Below are 22,860 nucleotides of genomic sequence, written 5' to 3' on the forward strand. Positions count from 1 at the left end.
GGACTTCTACAAATAAGAATATATTGAAGATCATGAGCTAATCAGCAAGAAGTGAGATAAGATCCCAACTCAACCAAGGAGAAAGGAAATAATTTTCCTCAGAGATTTCTCAAGGAAGTCCAAGGATATAATGGGACTGGCTTCCCATGCATATCTACCATTTCAAAGTTTTTCTCTCTATGCCACTTCCTTAAAGTCCTTTTTCCCATGTGTTTACCCCAGTGAGTGTCAGGAATCAATTCCAGTAAGTCCCTTACAACAGTCATCAGGTTTAAAATTTTTTCTGACAAAAGTTGCATCTACTTTAGCATGTGCAGCATGCATCACAGGGCTGTCCCTCCCCAACCTCACCTGGCTTTGAGCTGGGTTACATTAAAATAATGAAAGATTTCACAACAGATGCGTCCATGAAAATAACTTTCTTAAATGGTCTGATGAACATCAATATTAAGCAAGACATAAAATAATGAGTCATAAGCTCACAAAAGTACTTGTTAGTGGCATGGAGGTTGTCCTCCATGAGTGTTGGCCCCATTATCTCCGTGAAAAATCTAAACATAAGAAGGCATCAGCATCGAATTTCAACAGATCCTCCTGTTTACAAATTACGCCATGGTTATTTCTTAAAGCCTCAGAAATCAATAGGACTTTCTTAATTTAAATCTAAGGCCACCAAATTTTTTCCATTTTTCTATATTATATCAAAATGACTATAATTATTCAATGGCAAATGATGACAACTACATGACACACCCACCAAATTTTTTTCAAACACTGGGTGGTGGGGGGATGGGGGTAGTGGATGAAGAATATGTACTACCTGATTGTGACTTGTAGTTAAACAGATAACCCAGTGAATAAGTCCATCAGCAAATGTATACAGGCACTGTAGTTAGACAGTGAGCTAGGTTAAGAACTAAATATGAAATGGAAAGTAGTCTATTTAGAATTTGAGAAATTGTATAATGCTTTTAATGATCCCAAGATGTTTGTTGTGACAGAAGACATCACGTTAACATCGATATGTTCTCAGAGTTTTTGAAAATTCAATTAATAAGTTCATCTTTAGGTGCAGAGTCAAGATGGTGGAGAAAAGGCAGGGACTCACCTGAGTTTTCCCAAATCCCCCCCAAACAACTTTAAATAATGCCTCAAAACAAATTCTGAAGTGACAGAACCCACAAAAGGATAGGGTGAAATAATTTTCCAGCCTGAGACAACTTAGAAGATTGGCAGTAAGGGTCTGTTGCACCAGGGTGAGAGTGGAACACATCCTAGCACAGGCTGTGTCAGTATAGGCCAAGGCACAAGAAAAAGTAGTGGGCCTTGAGGGTGACTGAATCAGTGGTGGCTGGGACAGCAGCTACTTCTGGAGCTCTCAACCCACAGATGGTAAGATGGTTAGACAAGTGGTGATTATAGGCATCCTTTTGCTGGCACTGGGTGCAGGACTCTATTGTATTACTCATACTCAAATCAGTGTTGCAGTCCCAGGGCAAGGAGGAGCACTAGCACACCAGAGCTTGTGGCTACAGGGGAGCAGGGATCCTGGTTACAGTTATAGGGTGAAAAAGAGTGCTTGTGGTCACTCACAGACCAGAGCACAGGCCAGGATAGTAGTAAGCACATCTCTCCTTAGATCATAACACTTTGGAAGAACTAAAAATTTACAGACCTTAAGAACTAGCTCTGAAAACAGCTGCACAAAAAACCTGAAGCTTGGGACAGTGCCCCCTCCACCTCAGGAACAGAGTCAAACTTTAACATAAAGCTAAAAGTCAAGAAATAGGCTGGGAAAATGAGCAAAGAAAAAAAATCCTGACCATAGAAAGTTACTGTGGTGACAGGGAAGATCAAAACACAAACTCAGAAAACAACAAACTCAAAAATGCTACATCCAAAACCTCAAAGGAAAATGTGAGTTGGTCTCAGGTCCTGGAAGAGCTCAAAAAGGATTTTTAAAATCAAATAAAAGAGGGGGAGGGAAAAAATTGGGAAAAGAAACTATAGTGATGCAAGAAAATCATGAAAAAAGAGTCAACAGCCTGGTAAAGGAGGTACAAAAAATGTTGAAGAAAATAACACCTTAAAAAACAAAGTAGGCTAAATGGTAAAGGAGGTACAAAAGTCCAATAAAGAGAACATCTTAAAAAGCAGAATTGGCCACATCAAAAAAGATGTACAAAAATTCACTAAAGAAAAGAACTCCTTAAAAAATAGAATTGGCCAAATGGAAAAGGAGGCATAAAAGTTTAATGAAGAAAATAATTCTTTAAAAATTAGAATTGGGCAAGTAGAAGCTAATGACTTTATGAGACATCAATAAGCAATAAAATAATATAGATGCAATGGATGCACAAAGCTGAGGAAGGGGAAACCATAAGCAGCCACATGGACCTAGGAAAACAGAAGTAGTTGGAATGAATATATCACAAATCTCAAGGACCAGCTGCAAGAGTTGAAGGCAAAAACTAATATAGAGAGCTGATATGTGAAGAAAAACACTGACCTACAGATTGCCTAGACCCAGAAAAAATGCAACAAAAATGAAGAGGTCTTGCTGGAAGAGATTGACGAACTGAGACTTAAAACTGATGAAGAGGTTTGGGTCCACCTAGAAATTGAAAGCTTCCTCAAGAAAGAACAGAAACTGGAAGAGAAGTTAGAGAACTAAATGGAGAAGTATGATAAAGATACAGAAATGAAACAGAATGAACTGAATAGTCTTAAGTCTACAAAGGCCAGTGACTTGGCAACCTTGCAGCATCTTGCAAAACAGTTAAGAAAGTTTGAGCAGGTCATTATTGAGGATTGTCTAGAAAAGGAGAAGGCCAGGAAGAAGATAGATCAGGATGCCCTGGAACTGAAGAGCATCATAAAGCTTCAGGCCCGGTGGAGAGGCACCATGGTACAGAGAGAACTGAGCAATTTCAAGATACCTAAGAACGACAAAGATGACAGCAAGGGGGCAAAAGGCAAAGGGAAGAAGCAATGGCAGAAGAGAAGATGATGTTGTTCTTTCTGGCTCCTTTTCTTTTCTTCTTTCAGAGGGTTGGGAAGTAGAAAGGAGGAATTACAAAAGGCAAAAACCTTGCCAGCTGGCTGTTATTTCTTATCTAAACAACTTCCTGGGGAGGGCCAGGACTTGGTGAGATCCTTGATGACTTCACATTGTTCTTTCGAAATTAAGTCCTGAAACAGGATGATTTGTTTAAAGATAAAGTTTGGATTTCTCTGTTGATTTAGTGACTTATGTAATCTGACCTTATATCGAGAAGGACCTTTTCCAGGGGCTCCAGGAAGACTCCTCTCTCTTTTGACACCAGTACAACTAGAAAAAACAATTTCTGTGCCCATTTACAGCAAATTGTTTAATGATGATGCATTAAAAGTACTGGAGTTAAAAAAATAAGCAATAAAATAAAATCAAAAGAATGAAAAAATAGAAGAAAATATAAAACATCTCATTTGAAAAACAATTGACCTGGGAAATAGATCAAAAAGAAATAATTTAAGAATTATTGGACTATCTGAAAGCCATGATCAAAATAAAAAAAAAAAAAGAACCAGGAATCATCTTTTAAGAAACCATTGAGGCAAACTGCTCTGATATTCTAGAATCAGAGGGTGAAATAGAAATTGAAAGAATCCACTGATCATGTCTGAAAGAGATCTCAAAATGAAAACTCCCAGGAATATTATAGACAAATTCCAGGGCTCCCAAGTCAAGGAAAAAATATTGCAAGCAGCCAGAAGGAAACAATTCAAATATCATGGAGCCACAGTCAGGATAACAAGATTTGATAGCTTTTACATTAAAAGATTGGAGGGCTTAGAATATGTATTCTGTAGGGCAAAAGGGTTAGGATTATAATCAAGAATTACCTAACCAGCAAAACTAAGTATAATCCTTCTTGGGCGGGGGGGAATGGATATGCAATGAAATAGAGGACTTTCAAGCATTCCTGATGAAAAGACCAGAGCTGAATAGAAAATGTGATTTTCAAATACAAGACTCAAGAGAAGCACGAAAAGGTAAACAGCAGAGAGAAAACATGAGGAATTCAATAAGGTTAAACTGTTTAAATTCTTTCATGGGAAGATGATACTTGTGATGCCTAAGAACTTTCTCATTATTTGGGTAGTTAGAAGGAGTATACATAGACAGAAGGCACAGGTGTAAGTTGAATATGATGGGATGATATCTAAAAAAAATTAAAGGAGAAAGAGCAATGCACTGGGAGAAGGAGGAAGAGAGGTAGAATAGAGCAAATTGTCTCATATAAAAATTATCTCATATAAAAAAGGCACAGAAGAGATTTTACTGTGAAGGGGGAGATGGGGAAGCTGTATGGGAGCACTTAAACCTTACTCTCATTGGAATTGGTTCAAAGAGGGAATAACATACACACTCAATTGGGTCTAAAAATCTATCTTAGCTTACAGGAAAGTAGGAAGGGGAAAGGATAAAAGAAGGGGGTGCTAATAGAAAGGAGGGCAAATTGGGGGAGGTAGTAGTCAGAAGCAAAACACTTTTGAGATTGGACAGGTGAAAAGAGAGAGAGATAATAGGATAAATGGGGAAAATAGGATGAAAGGAAATACACAGTAATCATGACTGTGAAAAAAAATTTACAGGAAGTATCTGTGATAAGGGCCTCATTTCTCAAATATATAGAGAACTGAGTCAAATGCATAAGAATGCAAGTCATTTCCCAATTGATAAATGGGGTCAAAGGATATAAACAGGCAGTTTTCAAAGAAATCAAACCTATCTGTAATCATATGAAAAAATGTTCTAAATCACTTAGAAAAATACAAATTAAAACAACTCTGAGCACCTCACGACTATCAGATTGGCTAATATGACATAAAAGGAAAATGACAAATATTGGAGGTGATACAAGGACAATGAGACAGTAATGCATTGGTGGAGTTGTGAACCAATTCAACCATACTGTAGAGCAATTTGGAACTATGTCCAAAGGGCTATAAACCATGCATACCTTTTGACTCAGCAAAATCATTACTTGGTCTGTATCCCAAAGAGTCTTTAAAAAAAAAAAAAGGAAAAGGACTTACATGTACAAAAAATATTTATAGCAGCTCTTTTAGTGGTGGCAAAGAATTGGAAATTGAGGTGATACCCATCAATTGGGGAATGGCTGACCAAGTTTTGTATATGATTTCAATGGAATACTAATGTTCTACAAAAAAATGACAAGCAGGATGCTCTCAGAAAAACCTGGGAAGACTTACTTGAACTGATGAAAAGTGAAGCGAGCAGAACCAGGAGAACAGTGTCCACAGTAACAGCAATATTATATGATGATCAGCTGTGAATGACTTGGCTATTCTCAGCAATACAATGATCTAAGACAGTTCCTAAGGACTTATAATGAAAAAAGTTATCCATTTCCATAGAAAGAATTGATGGAGGCTGAATACAAATTGAAGAATACTTTTTTAAACTTTATTTTTCTTGGAGATTTTTTTTGTTCTGTTTTCATTCACATGACTAATATTTTTGTATGTTTTGTATGACTGCACAATATAATCTATGTCAAATTGTTTGCTTTCTCCCTTCAAAGGAAGGCAGAAAATTTGGAGCTCAAATTTTTAATAGTATTTTATTTTTTCTCAATTACATGTCAAGACAACTTTCAGCATTCATTTTTACAAGATTTTGAGTTCCAAATTTTTCTCTCTGTCCCTCCTCTCCCCTCTTTCTAAAATGGTAGACAATTTGACATAGGTTATACATGTGCTGTCCTGCAAAACATATTTCCATATTAGTCACATTTTAATAGTATTTTATTTTTTCCCAATTACATGTCAAGACAATTTTTAGCATTGATTTTTACAAGATTTTGAATTCCAAATTTTTCTCCCTCTGGGACTCAAATTTCAAGAAACAAATGTTAAAATTATTTTTGCATGTAATTGGGGGAAAATAAAAATATTAAATAAATTTTATAAATAAAAAAAGGTAATATTTATTGAGATTTTTTAATAACTGTACTTTGCATTGCAGAGGTAGGAGATTATAGATGCAGAATATTGCATATCCTGCCAGAATTTTTTTGGGGGGGTATAATGGATTGGTTTTGCTCCTATATTTTTATTTGTTTCTTTTTTTCCCATCTTCAATCTTTGTTACAAGGAAAAGCTTACTAGGTAGGGGAAGGAAAGAGACATATTTGCAAATGAATGTAGTACAAAAGCAAAAAAATAATAAAAATTGAAATTGTATTTTGAACTACCTATTTATCTCAATAAAATGTCTGATTTCCCTCTATCTCCTACTTCAAATTTAACTCCTTCCCTACCACCTCTGCCAACTTCATCTTCTCTCTTGGTTACTATATCTTGAAATAAAAACAAATGAGTAAACAAACAACTCTGAGCTAAAGTTTTCTAAGAGTTTAGCCAATACCCAGACACCAAATCATTGAAAGACCACAGATACCTTGGCTGTAGGTAGGCACTATAATAACATAGCAAACACATTTTAAAAATCCTGATGAATTAACAAGTCAGATTCTCTTCAGAATTCCCTATAAAGGCTATGTGATTCAGGGGAAAGAGTGCTAAACTTAAAATTGGAGATTTGGGGTTCAAATCCCTTCTCTGACACTTGCTATATTACTTTGGGCAAGTCAGTTCACCTCTATGGGCTTCAGTTTCCTCAGCTGTAAAATGACTAGGTTGGATTAGATGGCCTCTCTGGTCCCTTCCAACTCTAAATTTATGTTCTTATGATCACTGGCATAATGGAAACTGCAGCAGACTGCGAATTAAAAGACTTCCATTCTTGCCCTGACTCTGGAACATATCTAGGTAATCTTGGGTGAGTCATGGTTGGAACAGAGCATGGATATCATCAAGTCCAACCTATATTTGAACTATGACTCCTTGATGACTCCCAATAAGCAGAATCGGGTCCTTGCCTAAAGACCTGTAGTGGAAGGGGACCCCATGACCTCTCAAGGTAGCCCATTCCGATTTTTTGGATAGCACAAAGCATTAGCAAGTTTTCCTTCCACGAAATCGAAATCTTTCAGCAGCTTTCACTTACTGGTCCTCATTCTGCAAAACAAGTCTACTTCCTCCTGCCCTCATGCCTCCCCTAAATCTTCTCCTCCCTTCTCCCCAAGATTATCATTTAAGTTTGCCCACCCAAATCAAAGGAGTCAGAATCATGTTTAGGAGATTAAGAAGAATCACTTCTGGTCACAAGTCTCCTGACTCGCCTGAGACATCTGTTTAATTCCAATCTTCTCCTAGAGCTTTAAAAACGCTGTTAATAAAATAATCTTTATTTTTTAAAAAGCTTTTCAAATTCCACTTTCCATTGCAGTAGTGAGGGATTATGGAAGTGAAACATTAAATATCCTGACAGATGTGGTGGTTGTTATGGGTTTGTTTTGCTCAACTGTTTAAAAAATTATTTTTTCATTTCAGGTATAGCTTGGAGGAGATGGCATCTGAGATCTGTTCCAGCTATGATCCACCAAGGCAAGAATTTGGGTCTTTGCATTCCCAGTCTGCTGCGGTTTCTGCTGCTCCACAGGAATCACAGGATCATAAATTTAGAACTGGAAAAGACCTTTGAGGGCACCTAGTCCAACTCCATCACTTTGCAAATGAGGAAACAGACCCAGAGAGTTGAATTAACTTCCAGTTACCATCTAATAAAGAGGCAAGACTCTTTGGAGCACTCCCTCCTCAGTCCTCTGAGTCAAGCCATTACTGTTTCCACCACAGGACAGTATCATTACTGGCCTCTGTGTAGCCAAGAGAAGAGCAAGGGAGATCAACATATTCTCCCCTATCCTCAGGAGCAGTCTGGGCTCTGGTAACAATAAAAAATTGGGACAGGGCAGTGACAGTGAGTCTGTACCCTTCACATACGTTGAAAACTTGGCCTCCTGGGTGAACAGACAATAAAGACCTCACCCTCTTCCCAGTTTTATATGTGTGTGAACCATACCTGTACATATACTGTATACTACTTGTATGTAAGAAACTTCATGGTATAACAAAAAGAGCACTGTATTTGAAGTCAGGGGATTTGGGTTTAAATCCTGACTCTGCCACCTACTACCTGTGTAATTGGTCAAGGGCCTCTGTTTCTCATCTGTAACATAAAAGGGTGGGACTGTATAACCTTTTAAGTCCCCTTTCGAGTTCTAAATGTGTGATCCTATAGCCTCTGGGATAATTAATGTTATGCTACATTGAGAAATGAGGAATGGAGTTAAGCAAATACATATTGTATTAACACAACGCTCAACATGGTTACCTGATTTTGTTGTTGTTATTGTTGAATTACTTCAGGTGTTGAGGGTCTTAAGTCAAACTGATGGGTTTGGGTGTTTGCTTCCACAGGCCATGGAATGCTAGACAGGCCTATGACTTAGTTCCTGAGAAACCCTGAGCTTCTTAGATTGGATAACTCAAAGATAAAGATTTATCATTGTTCTGTGGCTTGCAGCTGTTTCTTATTCTTGCAGTTGTTCACACATATGGGATAATTTACTGAAACTGAAATATTTCAGGGACATCCCTATGTGATGGATGGAGAAAGGGTGAGAGTTGATGAGTATGAAAGGATTTTTTTTCCCCAGTAGACATGATATAACAAGGAAATCTATTCAGTGGATCTGAGCAGTTGGTGGGAACTGTCTAGCCTGTCTTGGCAGCTGACTGGTGTTCCATGTGGTTAGTGATCATTATATCCAGCTACTCAGATGCAGGCCTTGATCTAATGCATCCACCATTCTACTCTTTAGGGATGGAATTTCAGCAACCTCAAGGACTAGTTCTGCACAGTCGAAAGAATAATGGATCTGGAGTTAGAGGTCCAAATTTCAAATTCTGCCTCTGATACCACCTGTTAGACTTACACAAGTCATTTAATCTCCTTGGGTCAGTTTCTCCAACTTTCTTTTTTTTTAATAGATTTTTATTGCTGTTTTTGTTTCTTACATCATCATAGTTATCCCAAGTATCCCTTCCCCTCTCCCTCCCTGAGAGCTATCCCATATGACAAAGTGTTTTTTAGAGAGGAAAAAAAATCAGCACAGCTGATCAATAACGTTGAAAAAGTCCAAAAATGTACATGTAGCTTCCACCTCCATGAAGAAGGATTGGGTTGTGAGTGTTTTTCATTTTATCTCGTTTAGATATTTAGTCCTGATTGTTCTTCATAATTTTGTTACCTTTACTTTTGATTTTTTGGTGTGTACTTCTTTCCATTTGCATTGTTGTAGTTATTTTGTATATGTCGGTTTTTCTTCTCTTTCTTTACTTTACTCTGCATCATTTCATAAAGATCATTTCCATGATCTTCTGTATTCATTATACACATAATTTCTTACCACACAGTAGTATTCCATTACATTCATGTACCATAATTTGTTTAGCCATTCCCCAATTGATAAACATCTAATTTGGTTTCTAGTTTTTTTGCTGTCACAAAAAGTGCTGCTATAAATATTTTGATGTATATGGGGATATTCTTCTTATCAATGGTTCCTTGGGGTATAAGCCCAGTAATGGAGTCTCTGATTCAAAGGATATGAACATTTTAGTCACTTTATTTACATAATTCCAAACTGGTTTCCAGTGTGGTTGTACCATTTCACTGCTTCACCAATAATGTGTCAGTGTGCATATCATTCCACAACCCTTGAGATTTTAAAATTAGAATTGATTCATTGTGGAAGTTTATTAGCCTCTGTTTTTGGCATGAATAAGAGTAAAAAGTTAAGCAATTTAATGCTCTTTATTTTCTTGATTTTCAGAAACAGTGACTGAGACTTGAGCTAACAGAATAGTTTGCTTGCATGTAAGATTTCTATTTAATCTATTTGAAGTCTTCTTTAAAAGCCGTTCTTTGGTTTACTATAGGATAACACAAAATAGCTGTGTCCATCTGACGTGCTTTAGATAAATTGTTAATTGTGCTTTCCCTTCCATGAAATATTATTAGACTGTCCATCAGTGAAACTATATACACTCCCAGGCTTGGAGGACAACTATACTACAATAAGACTATCTTAAATTTGTCTGAAGAAATGTGTACATTCAAGAATTCCAAAGAAAGTCTAGGAGGACTCCATAGAGACAGCCATAGCATCTGTTTGACAGGTTAAACTTGGTTTGTTGTGAAAGTGTTTTAAATAGTTTTATGTATCTTTATTTGCCTTATTGTAATAACTATAGGACTCTACTGCCACAAACCAGGAATTGATTAATCTACAGCATAAATCATTTCTGATGTGGTTCTCCTTCTTTTTCAGTTTTTGGAAGAGGATGCATCGCTGTAATTGAGCTCTAAGGACCATATCCCTGCCCTTGTTCTTAGTAATGCCTTCTCAGAGAAATATTTAGAGTTACCAACTGAGAAAGCTCGGGGTAGTGTCCAGTCTGTAGCAGCAAGGACCCAGAGACATTAGAGGAAAACTACTTGAAAGGCCTGACTTTGAGGATACATGACTCTTTGAATAATAGCAACAGCCTCACAGTTGGCCTTTCCTCTTCTAATTCAGCAAACCCAAGAGTGGACCAAAAAAACTTAAAGAAATCAACTCCTGGCCAACTGAAAGCCCTTTCAGCTAACTTTAAAAGGACGCTGGAAGAATCCAACTCTGGAGTGGCTCTGAAGAAGCCCAGAAGAAGTGGCCTACACCAGAATAGTGGTTCTTCCTTCATCAGAGGGTCTTTCCTCAACCCCTCAACATAAAAACTCAGTGAAGCTTGCTATGTGCCGCAGTCTTAGGGGCCAGAAGAAACTTGGAAATCCTTTGTTACTCCAGCACTGGAAAAACGTCTGAGTTTGTTGAAGGGTATGCTGCCCATCTCCTGAGGCTCCCGAGGCTCCGCTCCTCCCCAGAAGGTCCTCAGCGCCCGCAGACAAAGGCTCATTCAGCCAGCTGGTTTCTCCAACTTTCAAAATGGAGAGATAAGATTAGAGCAACTCTTCCTACATAACACAGTTCCTGGTTACAGAGTAGGTGCTTAACAAATTCTTGTGGATGCACCTTCAAACTCTAGATCTATGGGCTAGAAATTCTATATGAAAGGACTGTTTGACAAAGCTAATTCATCTTGTAGTACCTCATATAAGAGATGGTACTTATAATCTAGTGTATTCAATAAACTCCTAGGGGATAAGAAAAAATATTAAAAATAGGTGCCAAGGGACAGAGTCCATTTGATGGTTCTTTTCAGTAATGACCTTTGTTGAGAACACCACGTAAGCTGAGAGGTGAGCAATTGTCTGGTGGGTTAGGGCTGGGGAGACAAAGATACTGGGTAGTTGAGGCTCTCTTATTATCCTCAACTATTCCCACCATTCAGATTGTACAACTAATTTTATATATAAAATTAGTATAATATTATCATATTAGTATATATAATATTAGCATTATATATGTATATTATTACATTGATAATTGTTAATATTACATATTGATATAATATAATGTTCATGTAATATATGTGTATATGTACACACATATACATATGTAAATATTATATGTGTGTATACATATTATATCTAGAGAGAGAGATAGACAGATCGATAGAAAAATAAATGGATAGATGGATGGATGGATGGATGTGGGCTGGACTTGTGAGATAGTAGTTTTCCCCTCACTAGATGTCTTCAAGCAAAGATTGAGGGACCACCTGCTAAATATTTTGTAATGAGAATTCTTTTTGAAAAATGGATTGCACCAAATTCTAGGATCGTGGGATTATAGATCTAGACCCAGAAAGGATCCCAAAGACTATCTAATATAAGAAACCTGAAGACCAGAGTGTGTGGGGGGAGGGGGGGAGGGAGAGTTTAAGTGACTTGCCCAAGATTACACAGATGGCATCATAAGCAGGATCTGAACTCAGGTCCTTTGAGTCTAGTTTCAGGGCCCCTTTTACTGTGTCAAGATGGTTACTGAGATCCTGTACAATGCTGGGATTCTGTGTTCCTGTAATATGTAATTCTGAGGCTAAGGTTAGCTAGTAGGCAGTGAAACCATAAGGGCTCTAAGGCTATGGTGAACTAGCCACAATCTGGCCTACCTACCTTTCCAGGTTATTTTGTACTACTCCTCTTTATTGCCTTGTCATTCTAGCCACATCGGATGGCTCCATATTAAGTCTCCTGCCTCTATGCCTTTCCCAAAGCCATTACCTAAGTCTGAAAATCACTCCCTTCTTAGGGCAGCTAGGTGGTGCCCTGAAGCTTATAGGACCTAAGTTCAAATCTGGCCTCAGACACTTAGCTGTGTGACCCTGGGCAAGTCACTGAACTCCAATTGCCTTAAAAAAATTACTCCCTTCTCAACTCAGTTTTTTGCTATCCTTGTCATCCTTTAAGGCTCAGCTCAGGCACCACCTCTTCTAGGAAGCCCTCTTCATTCCTTTGCCCCCACCTATAGTTATTAATACTCATTACTACCTCAATTTTCCTTGTAGGCTACCTCATTGTGTACATGCTGAATCCCTCCAGTAACACATAAGTTCCTTGAGGAGCTCTCTTTGAAGGCAGGGGCCATGTTTTTATTTTCTTCTTTGTATACCAAGCACCATGCCTTGCATATAGTAGGTACTTGGTAAACATTTGTTTAATGGAATTATAAAATGTGATTTTCCAAATGGGCCACAAAGATGGTCCTAGCTCCCAGCCATATGGGTCCACTCTGCGTTGAAGACTTACCCCATTCTAGGAGACCTGTATTAAACTCTTTATACCCAGTTGTTTTACTGTGATGTAGCAACGGCCAAAGCACTTGAACTATAGCCAGAAGTTTGATTTTTTGAGGAAGGTCTGATTTTGAGGCGTCTCCACCTACATCTAGTTGCTCCCTTAGTCCTTGAGATAGGGATTGTTTCTCTTTTCTTTACCTTTGTATCCCTCAGATCCTAGCACAGTGCCTGGCACGCAGTAGGCTCTTAATAAATGTTTGTTTATTGAGTGATTGATCATAGGTCAAGTGCTAACCAGCAGGTGAGTTTCTGTACCCAAAAACCTTGTCAAACCCATCTCAGAGAGTTGCTTGCTTTGAGACAACTCCAGCTTTTGCAGAAGCATCTGGAAGAATCATTTTGCCTTACACATAAAGGGCAAATATGCAGCATACTGGGTTACTCTATGCTAGAAACTTGAGACTTTCCATTGGGCTAGGGCATTTGCTTCTACCTGCTAATGCAAAACAAATCATTTTGCAGCTGGATCTACTAGCGCTAGGAAACTGATTTTCAGTCAGGCAGACTGTCCACCTCCTATCCCTATATTAGTAAAGGTTTTTATGGTAAAGTTGATGAAGAGTTGTCCATGGAAGACTGGACAGGAGGAAATGAACTGAAATTAAAGGAGATGGTATTTGAACATCAGGAAGGACTTTGGAGCTGACAGGGATATAAAACCCCTTTACGAATAATTAAAGAAGGGTATGCAGTCTACTCCTGGTCATCTTCAAGAAAAGAATAAACAACTATGAGTCTTTTCTGGTCTCTTTCTCCTTAGATGTGCATGTGTTTATGTGGGTATAAGCAAACACATATATGCACACACATATGCATATATTATGTGTACATATGTACATATACTCATTTGTGTATTTGTTTATATATACATATATATTTCTGTATATATACATATATATGTATATATATATTATATATATGTATATGTGTGTGCATGCCTGTGTATCCAATTAGTCCTTGAATTGCTGGTAATTTCCCTCCTTCTACCCTTCTTTTCTTTTCTTATTTTATTAATTTATTTTATCAACAATCACTTCCATAAGTTTTTGAGTTTTAATTTTTTCTCCCCCTCCCTTCTCACCTCTCTCCTCAAGACGGTGCACAATCTGATAAAGGCTATACATATACATTCCTTTTAAACATTTTTTCACATTAGTGATATTATAAGGAAGAATTAGAACCAATAGGAGGAACCACAAGAAAGAGAAAACAAAACAAAACAGAAGAAAAAAATAGCAAATAGTATGCTTTGATCTGCATTCAAACTCCATAGTTCTTTCTTTGGATGTGGATAGCATTTTCCATCATGAGACCTTTGGGGATGTCTTAGATCCTTGCATTGCTGAGAATACCCTTCTTTTTTCACTAGTGATCTATTTGTTTTGTAATGAACAGAAGGCATGGGGTACTTCATAGAATTTATAGTTAAAGCACCCAGACTTTCAATTAATATCCATACCACTATTCTTTCTTCCTTAAGTTGTCCAGTTCTTTTCCTAGCAACAGGGAATCCTCACCATCTGAGTGCAGCCACCAAGAATTGAGAATCCTGCCCTGAATGGGAAAAAGGGAAGGAGAGATACAGACCTATGGGAAAGCCTTTACTAATTTCCAGGGTACCATCTGTGCCAGTAAAAGCCCTAGGATTTTGTAAAAGCCACTTGGCTCCCCTGTCTGCCTTGTCCTGCACACAAGACCCTTCCCACATAAAAAAAGAAAACATTCCAGCTATAGCACATCACACAGCTGCTCCCATCAACTGAGAAGCTCAGTCTGGAATGGCCCTGGGCAGAGATAGAGTGAGATCAGCACCATCTGCCATTCTGGGATAAGGACTGATAGTCAACCTTTTCTACTAATTTTTAATAAAACAACATATTTTAGTAGAGGGGGATATTGGAAAACAAGCACAGATGGGTATTGGAAGAATGATGGCCAGCAGGCTGTCATTTTCAGTAAACAAACCACCTTTCCTGGAAGAATGTCAGACATTCCCAAAGGAGCATAAATTTACAGCTGGAATAAGCCTTAGAGGTCAAGTCCAACTTCTTTATTTTACAGATGAGGAAACTGAGGCCCAGAGAAGTTAAGTGATTTACCCAGGGCTACACAGCTAGTGTCGGAGAGCAGGTTTGAACCTTGGTCTTCCTGACTCCAGGCCAAGCTCTCTACTATACCACACCACCTCTAGGTTAGGAAAAGTCTAAGTACCTTAAGAAATTTCTGGAATCCTTAGATTAGCTTCCTGTGACTGACCTCTTTTTTTTTTTAAGCTCTTATTATTTGTTTGCACTCTGTAATATTAAGTGTAGGAAGAAGATATCTAGATTTGTTCTTCAAAATGTCCTTCCTATTTACCCTTTCCTGTCCATCTTTATTGTCACTGCCCTAGTGTAGGATTACATTTGTCATGTCTATATGACCATAGAAACCTTGGAATATTCCTCTCTGTGTCTCCACTCAATCCAACCTGAACATCATCACCAGATTACTCTCCCTAAACAACTGCTACGTCAAGGGACTTCCTTGTCCAAAAATTTGGTGGTGTCAAAGATGCTGATGGAAGAAAAGGTCCAGATTATGTTGTATTTTGTAGATGGGGGGGGATGAACAGTAGGGTCTTAGTGCACACTCCTGGCTCAAGCCCTTACCCAGAAAGCCTACAAAAATCTTTTAATTGGACAGCCTAGCACAATAGCGCCAATACTATACTTACAAGCATTATATGATATATCAAAGAAACTATTGTAAAAAGAAGAAGAAAATCAAAGAGTGGCATGCACTCAGCAACAATCAACAGGCCCTATCAGTTCTAGGCACTGAAGATAGAAGTAAAAAGAATTAAACAATCTCTCCTCTCAAGGAGCTTACATTCTAATTGGAGAGACAAAAATGCACATATAAGTAAATATAGAATAAGTATAAAGATAATAAACACAAAGTTACTAAATATAAGCTAGTTTGGGAGAATTAATACTTAGCAATTTGGAAGGAGAATCAGGAAAGGCTTCATATAGAAAGTTGTCTTTAGAGGCAGCTAGGTGGCATGGTGGATAGAGCACCGGCTCTGGATTCAGGAGGACCTGAGTTCAAATTCGGCCTCAGACACGCAACACTTACTAGCTGTGTGACCCTGTGCAAGTCACTTAACCCCATTGCCTAGACAAAAAAAAGAAAGAAAAAAAAAGAAAGTGGTCTTTGAATTGTATCTTGAAGGAAGAGAGGAATTCTATGAGGTGGAAGGATATTCCAGGCATGGACAATGGCTAGTGTAAAACAGGAGATAATAGCTAACAATATCATTTATATAATGCTTACTATGTGCCAGGCACTGCAAAGTGCTTTACAATTATTATCTCATTTGATCCTTATGACAACTCTGAGGGGGTAGTTGCTATTAAAATTATTATTATCCCTATTTTCCAGATGAGGAAACTGAGGCAAGCCGCAGTTATGTGATTTGCCCAGGGTTATATAGGTAGTATCTAAGGTCACATTTGAACTCGGGCCTTCCCGACTCCAGGCCCAGTGCTCTCTGTAACACCTAGCTGCCTGTGAGGAACAGAAAGAGGGCCAGTTTGACTGTTGTATAATCAGAACAGAAAGATAGGTTGGAGTAAGGTTGTGAAAGGTAAAGGTAAAAAGGGCAGTTTGTATTTGATGCCGGAAGCAACAGAGAGGCACTGAAGTTGATGGAGAGTTGACACGGTCAGAAATACAGTTAAGGAAAATCTTTTTGGTAGCCGGGTCTAGGATGAGAAGAGGCTTGAGGCAGGGAGGTTAACTAGGAAGCTGCTGCAATAATCTAGTTTAGGGGTAATGAGAGAGAAAGAGTCTTATATGGAAGGAGAAAGGAAAGAAACAAGCATTTATTAAGCACCTACTCCGTGCCAGGAACTGTCCCTAGCACCAGGGAAACAAATAGCAGCAAAAGGAAAGATGCTTCCAAGGAGCTTCCATGCCCTGGGGGGTCTTCCCATAGCAGTCCAGTACTGATTCTCTTATATCTCTCTTATTTTTGCTGTGCAGGACATACATTCAGCTCTCACCATTCTCATTTCTCTTTTGAACCACTCAGGAATGTCTGTAGTGATTTCATGTTCTCACACTCCACAGGGCTTTCTGTCTCCTCAAGTGTGGATCATTTTTCTTTGTTTTGCTGTATATATTCACAAATGCCTACACGCACTTAATGAATCTGGTAGCCGTATTTCTTTCTGTTGTCATTTTTTTCCCTGTTGCTTTATCTGGATATGTTTAAGGTCTTTGAGTTTTCTTCTTCCTGGAATCTTCAGTAATTTCAATTCCCCCTCCCCTTATTTTCTTTATCATTCACTTTCTGATTCCCTATTTTCTGTGTTTTCCTTGGGGGCTGGATCTCAAAAGCGCCACAACTTCCTCACACTCTGGGCAATTCATGAGTCACCAGCCTAAATTTCTGCCCCCAAGTGACTTTTGGATGGTCAAAACTGTACTAAGAACTATGAACCACGCTTTGGTACTGGCTGGCAATTTTCTTCCTCTTCATTGTTGTCTTTTATGACCCTGCATACAGCTTTCTGTTATGTCCTCTAGCTAGAAGGACAGGCCTCTTGTGGCATCATCTGGTGCTTAAGAGAACTACTATCTTTTGGGGGCCAGCAGATACCACTATTCCCTGACTATATACCATTTATATACTAGTTGACACTAATCTGGGAAAGCCTAAAGGATTCCTCTGAAAGTTAACACAAAGAACTAATGGCTCTAGCAACACATTAGACCAAGGGCTCTATTAAAATATAAACAGAAGGAAGACCTTATCATCATCTTTAATAATGTTGTATTTTCAATCTTTGGACCTTTTCCTTGGAGTCTTTTTTTTCTCCCTCCATCTCTTTACATAAAACTCTCTATAGAGACTTTCTATATGGCTAGGACAACCAAACACCAGATTTAAAACAGCTTGGCTACTTCATAGCTGTATAATTTTGGGAAAGTCATTTCATCTCTCTGTGTCTCAGTTTCCTCATCTGTAAAATGAAGGGGTTAAACTAGATGGCCTCTGAGGTCTCTTTTGGTCTGGACCTATGACAGACTGTCATACTTTTGATATTAGAGATGGGTATCATTTACCCAAAGGAATACTTCCGCTGGTTCATGGACCGACAAAGCACACCAGCTAATCCCTAATTTCCTCTTCTTCTGCACTTAGGTGAGCTCATTCAAATCATCCAAGGATGCCATGCTGGTTACCAACCTCACTCAGGAGCGAGTAAGTGAGCGAGACACAACTCAGGCTGTGTCTTGAACCATTCCTAAGGCACACAGATCTTCACGCCACTTCCATGCTCCTGCTATGGAAATTTCAAAGAGGATGCCTAGGGAGGAGAAGGATTTAGAAAGCTAAAGCTGCATCTTTACTGACAGTGTGCCAACAAAGTGAGTTTGAATGGCACTTGTACCATTATTTGAATGAGTCAAATATAAGAACTCACAGCCCAAGTATTCTCTTCAAGAGCTGTTGGGAAGGAATGGAGCAATGAAGCCTGCAGAGAAACAGGAACAGAAGTAGGGACTGGACTGATCCCCAAAGTAGGGAGACATGTGATGACTTCTTTACTGAGCACAGAGTATTTTTTTCTATAAAACCACATCTCCTTATCTTAGCACAGAGTATTTTTTTTCTATAAAACTACATCTCCTTCTCTTGCTCAGTTTGGAAGTGCAGTGTCTACTCACAAGCTGGTCCTACTATTGATCGGCATTTGACCTCTCCTGCTTCTGATTGGGCCAGTTCACCTCCTCCTAAAGCAGTCTGGAGGCCTCCACCTCCTGGGAGTTCACCACATTGATGCCAGCCCTGTTGCAGACACCCTGTTTGGTCAGTCCACTACAGCTCAAAACTCCAGGACTCCAAAGATCCTTAGCTTCAGCCTCCCTGGTAGCAGGAATTTCAGGCATATACCACCATGGTTTGTTCACAGTTTTTGCTATCCTTTCTTCAAACCTCTATCACTTCCTTTTTGTTACCTTTCTCTATCCTCTAGGCACTCAATGTCTTTAAGCAGCCATCTGGTTGCTCAAAGCTAATCACTGAGTCCCTCCACCTGGTCTCTAATCCCCAAAGTCATTATTCAAAATTACTTCCTTTCCCTTCCTACTCACTGCTTTCCTCAAACCCTAGCTCCCTCAGTCGATTAAACTACTTTAGACTAAGATGTGTATGACTAATCATCCTGAGTTCTCCCAAATTTGTTTACATTTTAAAAGGGATGTTTGTGAATCTCCTAATAGGTAAAAAATTTAAGCTTCTGAAAAAGAGAAGTAAAGAATTTCGAACAGTTTAGGGAAGATACATTCAGGACAGGGGAAACCTAGGAAACTCTTAGTCTCACCACTTTAGGCTCCTAATCCTATGGTTAGGTACACCCTGCGGATGAGGGAGGAAGGTGGGTTAACCTAGCCTCTGATGCCCCAATTCAAAGACCAAAGGGAAAAGGTTCAATGCTTCAGTATAAGCATCTTCATCTAAAGCTGAAATGCAAACATTGGTTTTGGCTAGAGTTGCAGTGGGGCTTGTGTTTAGGGACACATGTAAAAGGAAATTTTAACTGAGGAGGAAAAATGGGGGGATTGTATTGGAGCTGAGGTGAAAGTGGAAGCTTTGATCAACATTGAGTTTAACACTCTGTCTACACAATGAGTTAATTCATTCAGTGTCCATCAAAAAAGAGGCTAGGTACTGTGTAATCGGAAATTTTTAAGATTAAAAAAAATGACACTGAGATGTCTCCCTTTTGGATCCATTTTCAGGGGAGGGGAGATCTAGAAGACACCATTTCATTAACAGTCAGTCCTAAATTCTCCTTCAGACTCATTTTGTGTGGATGGAGGAAAGGGAGAGGAGGGAAATTGGCTCAGGAGAGTTTTATTTCTGTTTTTGAGACTGGATCTCCCTGTCTATGGAAATCCACCTCACAAACTCAACCCCAATGCTGGTCAGCAGAGAACCTTTGACCTGCTCTACTTCTGACCTGTATAGGTTTGTGCCTCTTTTGGTAGCCCCATGGTCTCTGGCTACCAGCAGCTTATTATTGTTAATTATTATTATTAATTATTTATATTATTATTAATGCTAAACTTAGTGAAGATTGTCTCAAGACCTCCCAAATTCAAGTGATCCGTCAGCCTCAGCCTCAGCCTCCAGGTAGCAGGGATTATAGGTATTAGCCACCACATTCAACAGAGATGGTTATTTTGACTTGATCACTCTTCTCCCCGCTTCCCTTGTCTATTTTCCCAACCCCCATGTCCATACACATTTTTCTCTTTCATCTTTCTATGAGCCTACAGATTCAGTCACCTGGAAACAAGAACCACATGTAAGGTGTCTGCAGCAAAAGATAATCAAGCCCTGTTGGGTTTAGCATCTTTTATGCACACTCTGGCTCATCCAGGACGTTGAAGTAGCCCCATTTACATAGTATATGCTCAGCAAGAGTCCAACCCCTAAACAAACATCTGTATCACAACTGGCCAAAAAGCTAGATAGGCTAGGAGAGCTCAAAAAGATGGATTTTCAAGAAAAGGATAGTTTTGTTTTGTTTTGTTTTGTTTTGTTTTGTTTTGTTTTGTTTTGTTTTTAATGTATGTCCAGATTTTTAAAAAAAAGTCAACATAAAACAGAATCTCCAAAATGGAAATGTTTTCAGGCGTTAAATAGACTTGGTCTTTTCCTGAATGGTAAAAGTGCCCTCTGGTGTTTCCATTAAGAACAGTTTTCTCTTTTCTCAGTGCCTCCAGATCAGCCTAAATCATTTATAGTAGTTTAAAGATTTCAGGGGCTTTACATGTATTATCTCATTTGATCCTTATAACAACCCTTCAAGGTTGTTATTATTATTCAGTCATGTCCAACTCTTCATGACCCCATTTTGGGGTTTTCTTGGCAAAGATACTGGAGTGGTTTGCCATTTCCTTCTCCAGCTCAGTTTTACAGATGAGGAAACTGAGGCAAACAAGGGTTAAGTGACTTGTCCGGGGTCACACCGGCTAGTAAATGTGTGAGGTCAGATTTGAACTCCTAAAGATGAGTCTCCCTAATTCCACTGCACCACTTATTCTCTCTTCCCTGCACCACCTAGCTACTTCATCCACTTTTGGTGGATACACCTTTCACCTAAATCTCACCTGTGAATCCAAGAAGATGTGGCATGTGCAGTGGCCAATACCCCAGAAAAACTGACTCAGCAGATGGACTAAACCAGGTTGAGGGTAACCAACAGACCTCAAACCCCTCGGTGAGTTAGGGGAATGTCTATCCCAAGATTGTGAAGACTTCCCCTCCCCCAGTGGAATGGGCAGATGAGAACAATTTGCTCCAATGGCCATGAAAGTGACTGAAACAGGTGCCATGGAGTGCTTAAAGCTTAGGCAGACACTGAAGATGCCGAAGTCATCCGCTGTATTTCAGGCCATCAGCACTCAACTTGACTTTTGTCTTGCCACTTGACTTTGAAGAGAGAATGAGGCTGAAAACTTTGCTGGATTGCCTCACTTAAGCCCAATTCACAAACAAGTGAAGATATCACCTGTAATGTCATTGGTCCTCTTCCAAAGCCAAGGAGGAACGACATCACCTACCTTTTACCCATTATTCCTCAGTAAGGCCCCATTCCACTTCTACCCCCTCTGATTGCTATGCAATCTCCTAATCTCCTCCCTTCTTCCCTAGCAGTCAGCTTCTCAAGAGAGTTATAACCTGTTGGCATCACCAACAGCAATTGTGCAGGTGCCATGTGGAAAATCTCTCCTTCTCACTCCCACCATATTCGTCTTCTTTTTTTTTAAATTTTCATATTCCAGAGGCTGCTAGGGGCACAATGGATAGAGCACCAGCCCTGGAGTCAGGAAGACCTGAGCTCAAATCTGGCCTCAGACACATAACACTTACTAGCTGTATGACCCTGGGCAAGTCACTTAACCCCATTGCCTAGCAAAAAACAAAACAAAACAAAAAAAACAAAAAATAAATTTTCATGTTCCCCTTCTTTACCCCCATTTCAGAAAATAATTAAGTTGAATGCTAAGAAATCAACTTTCCTTTCTTTTTAAGAACATGTTCTTTTTATTGGTCACCCTTTTCTTTCTGACTATATCCCTTTCTTCTCCCCTCCCCTCCCCAGCAAACCATTACTTAGAACAAAGATTTTTTTTTTGGCTAGGCAATGGGGTTAAGTAATTTGCCCAGGATCACACAGCTAGTAAGTATTTTGTGTCTGAGGTCAGATTTGAACTCAGGTCCTCCTGAATCCAGGGTTGGTACTCTATCCACTGCGCCACCTAGCTGCCTCCAAAGATTTTAAAAGAGGAGAAAAACAGCAGGTCTGTAAAACCAATCAATATTTCAATTGTGTCTGGCAGCATATGCAATAAAAGAATCATCTTTCCTATAATCTGCACAGCCCCTCACAAAGAGTCAGCCAAATACACTTGAAAAATATGGTTGTTACATAGCCACCTTCACAAAATCCTTTTTTGTCGAATAAAATAACACGGAGGTGAGGAGGCATAGACAGCTTCTCAAACGGAAGTTGATGAGGCAGAGGGCATGCTGAAGACAAATCTCACCTGTTGTACAATTTCCCTTAGGGCCAGTCTTGTAATTAGCTTTCACCCATCTACTTGCTTAATTCTACTTGCCAGGTTGATCATCATCTAACCTCAGAGCTGAAAGGGAACTTAGAAATCAGCTAACCTAGACCAGCAGTTCTTAACCTTTCTTTGTCAGATTTACTGGGGTGTGGCTGCTACCCGTGCTACAGCTTCTTGGAGCCACAGGTGAGAGCAAGGGAGGTATATTTGTGTTGGAGACAGGACCCATGTTTAGTTATTGCAGGAGGTCAATTCTTCTTCCCACCCTCTCAGTGGCTGATTACACACTCCATGGAGTCATGTCATAGCCCCTACTTTGTAAGCCATTGCCTTAGAGAGGGCCTCACCCAATCCTGGTTGCTTCTCTAGGATTAATTTTCCCCTGGTGAAACTTTGGTTGCTCAGGGTATCTATCTGTGTTTGTCATGGAATCAGATTTGATAAATT

At 39.2% G+C, this 22,860-nt stretch overlaps 1 pseudogene; it reads left to right on the forward strand.

The window, feature by feature from the left end:
• The first annotated feature begins 2,107 nt into the window (after window positions 1-2,107).
• Window positions 2,108-18,700, forward strand: LOC114047903 (annotated as a pseudogene).
• The last annotated feature ends 4,160 nt before the right edge of the window (window positions 18,701-22,860 follow it).

This window comes from Vombatus ursinus, unplaced genomic scaffold, assembly GCF_900497805.2.
Source record: "Vombatus ursinus unplaced genomic scaffold, bare-nosed wombat genome assembly UNPS02014791.1, whole genome shotgun sequence".
Lineage (NCBI taxonomy): Eukaryota > Metazoa > Chordata > Mammalia > Diprotodontia > Vombatidae > Vombatus > Vombatus ursinus.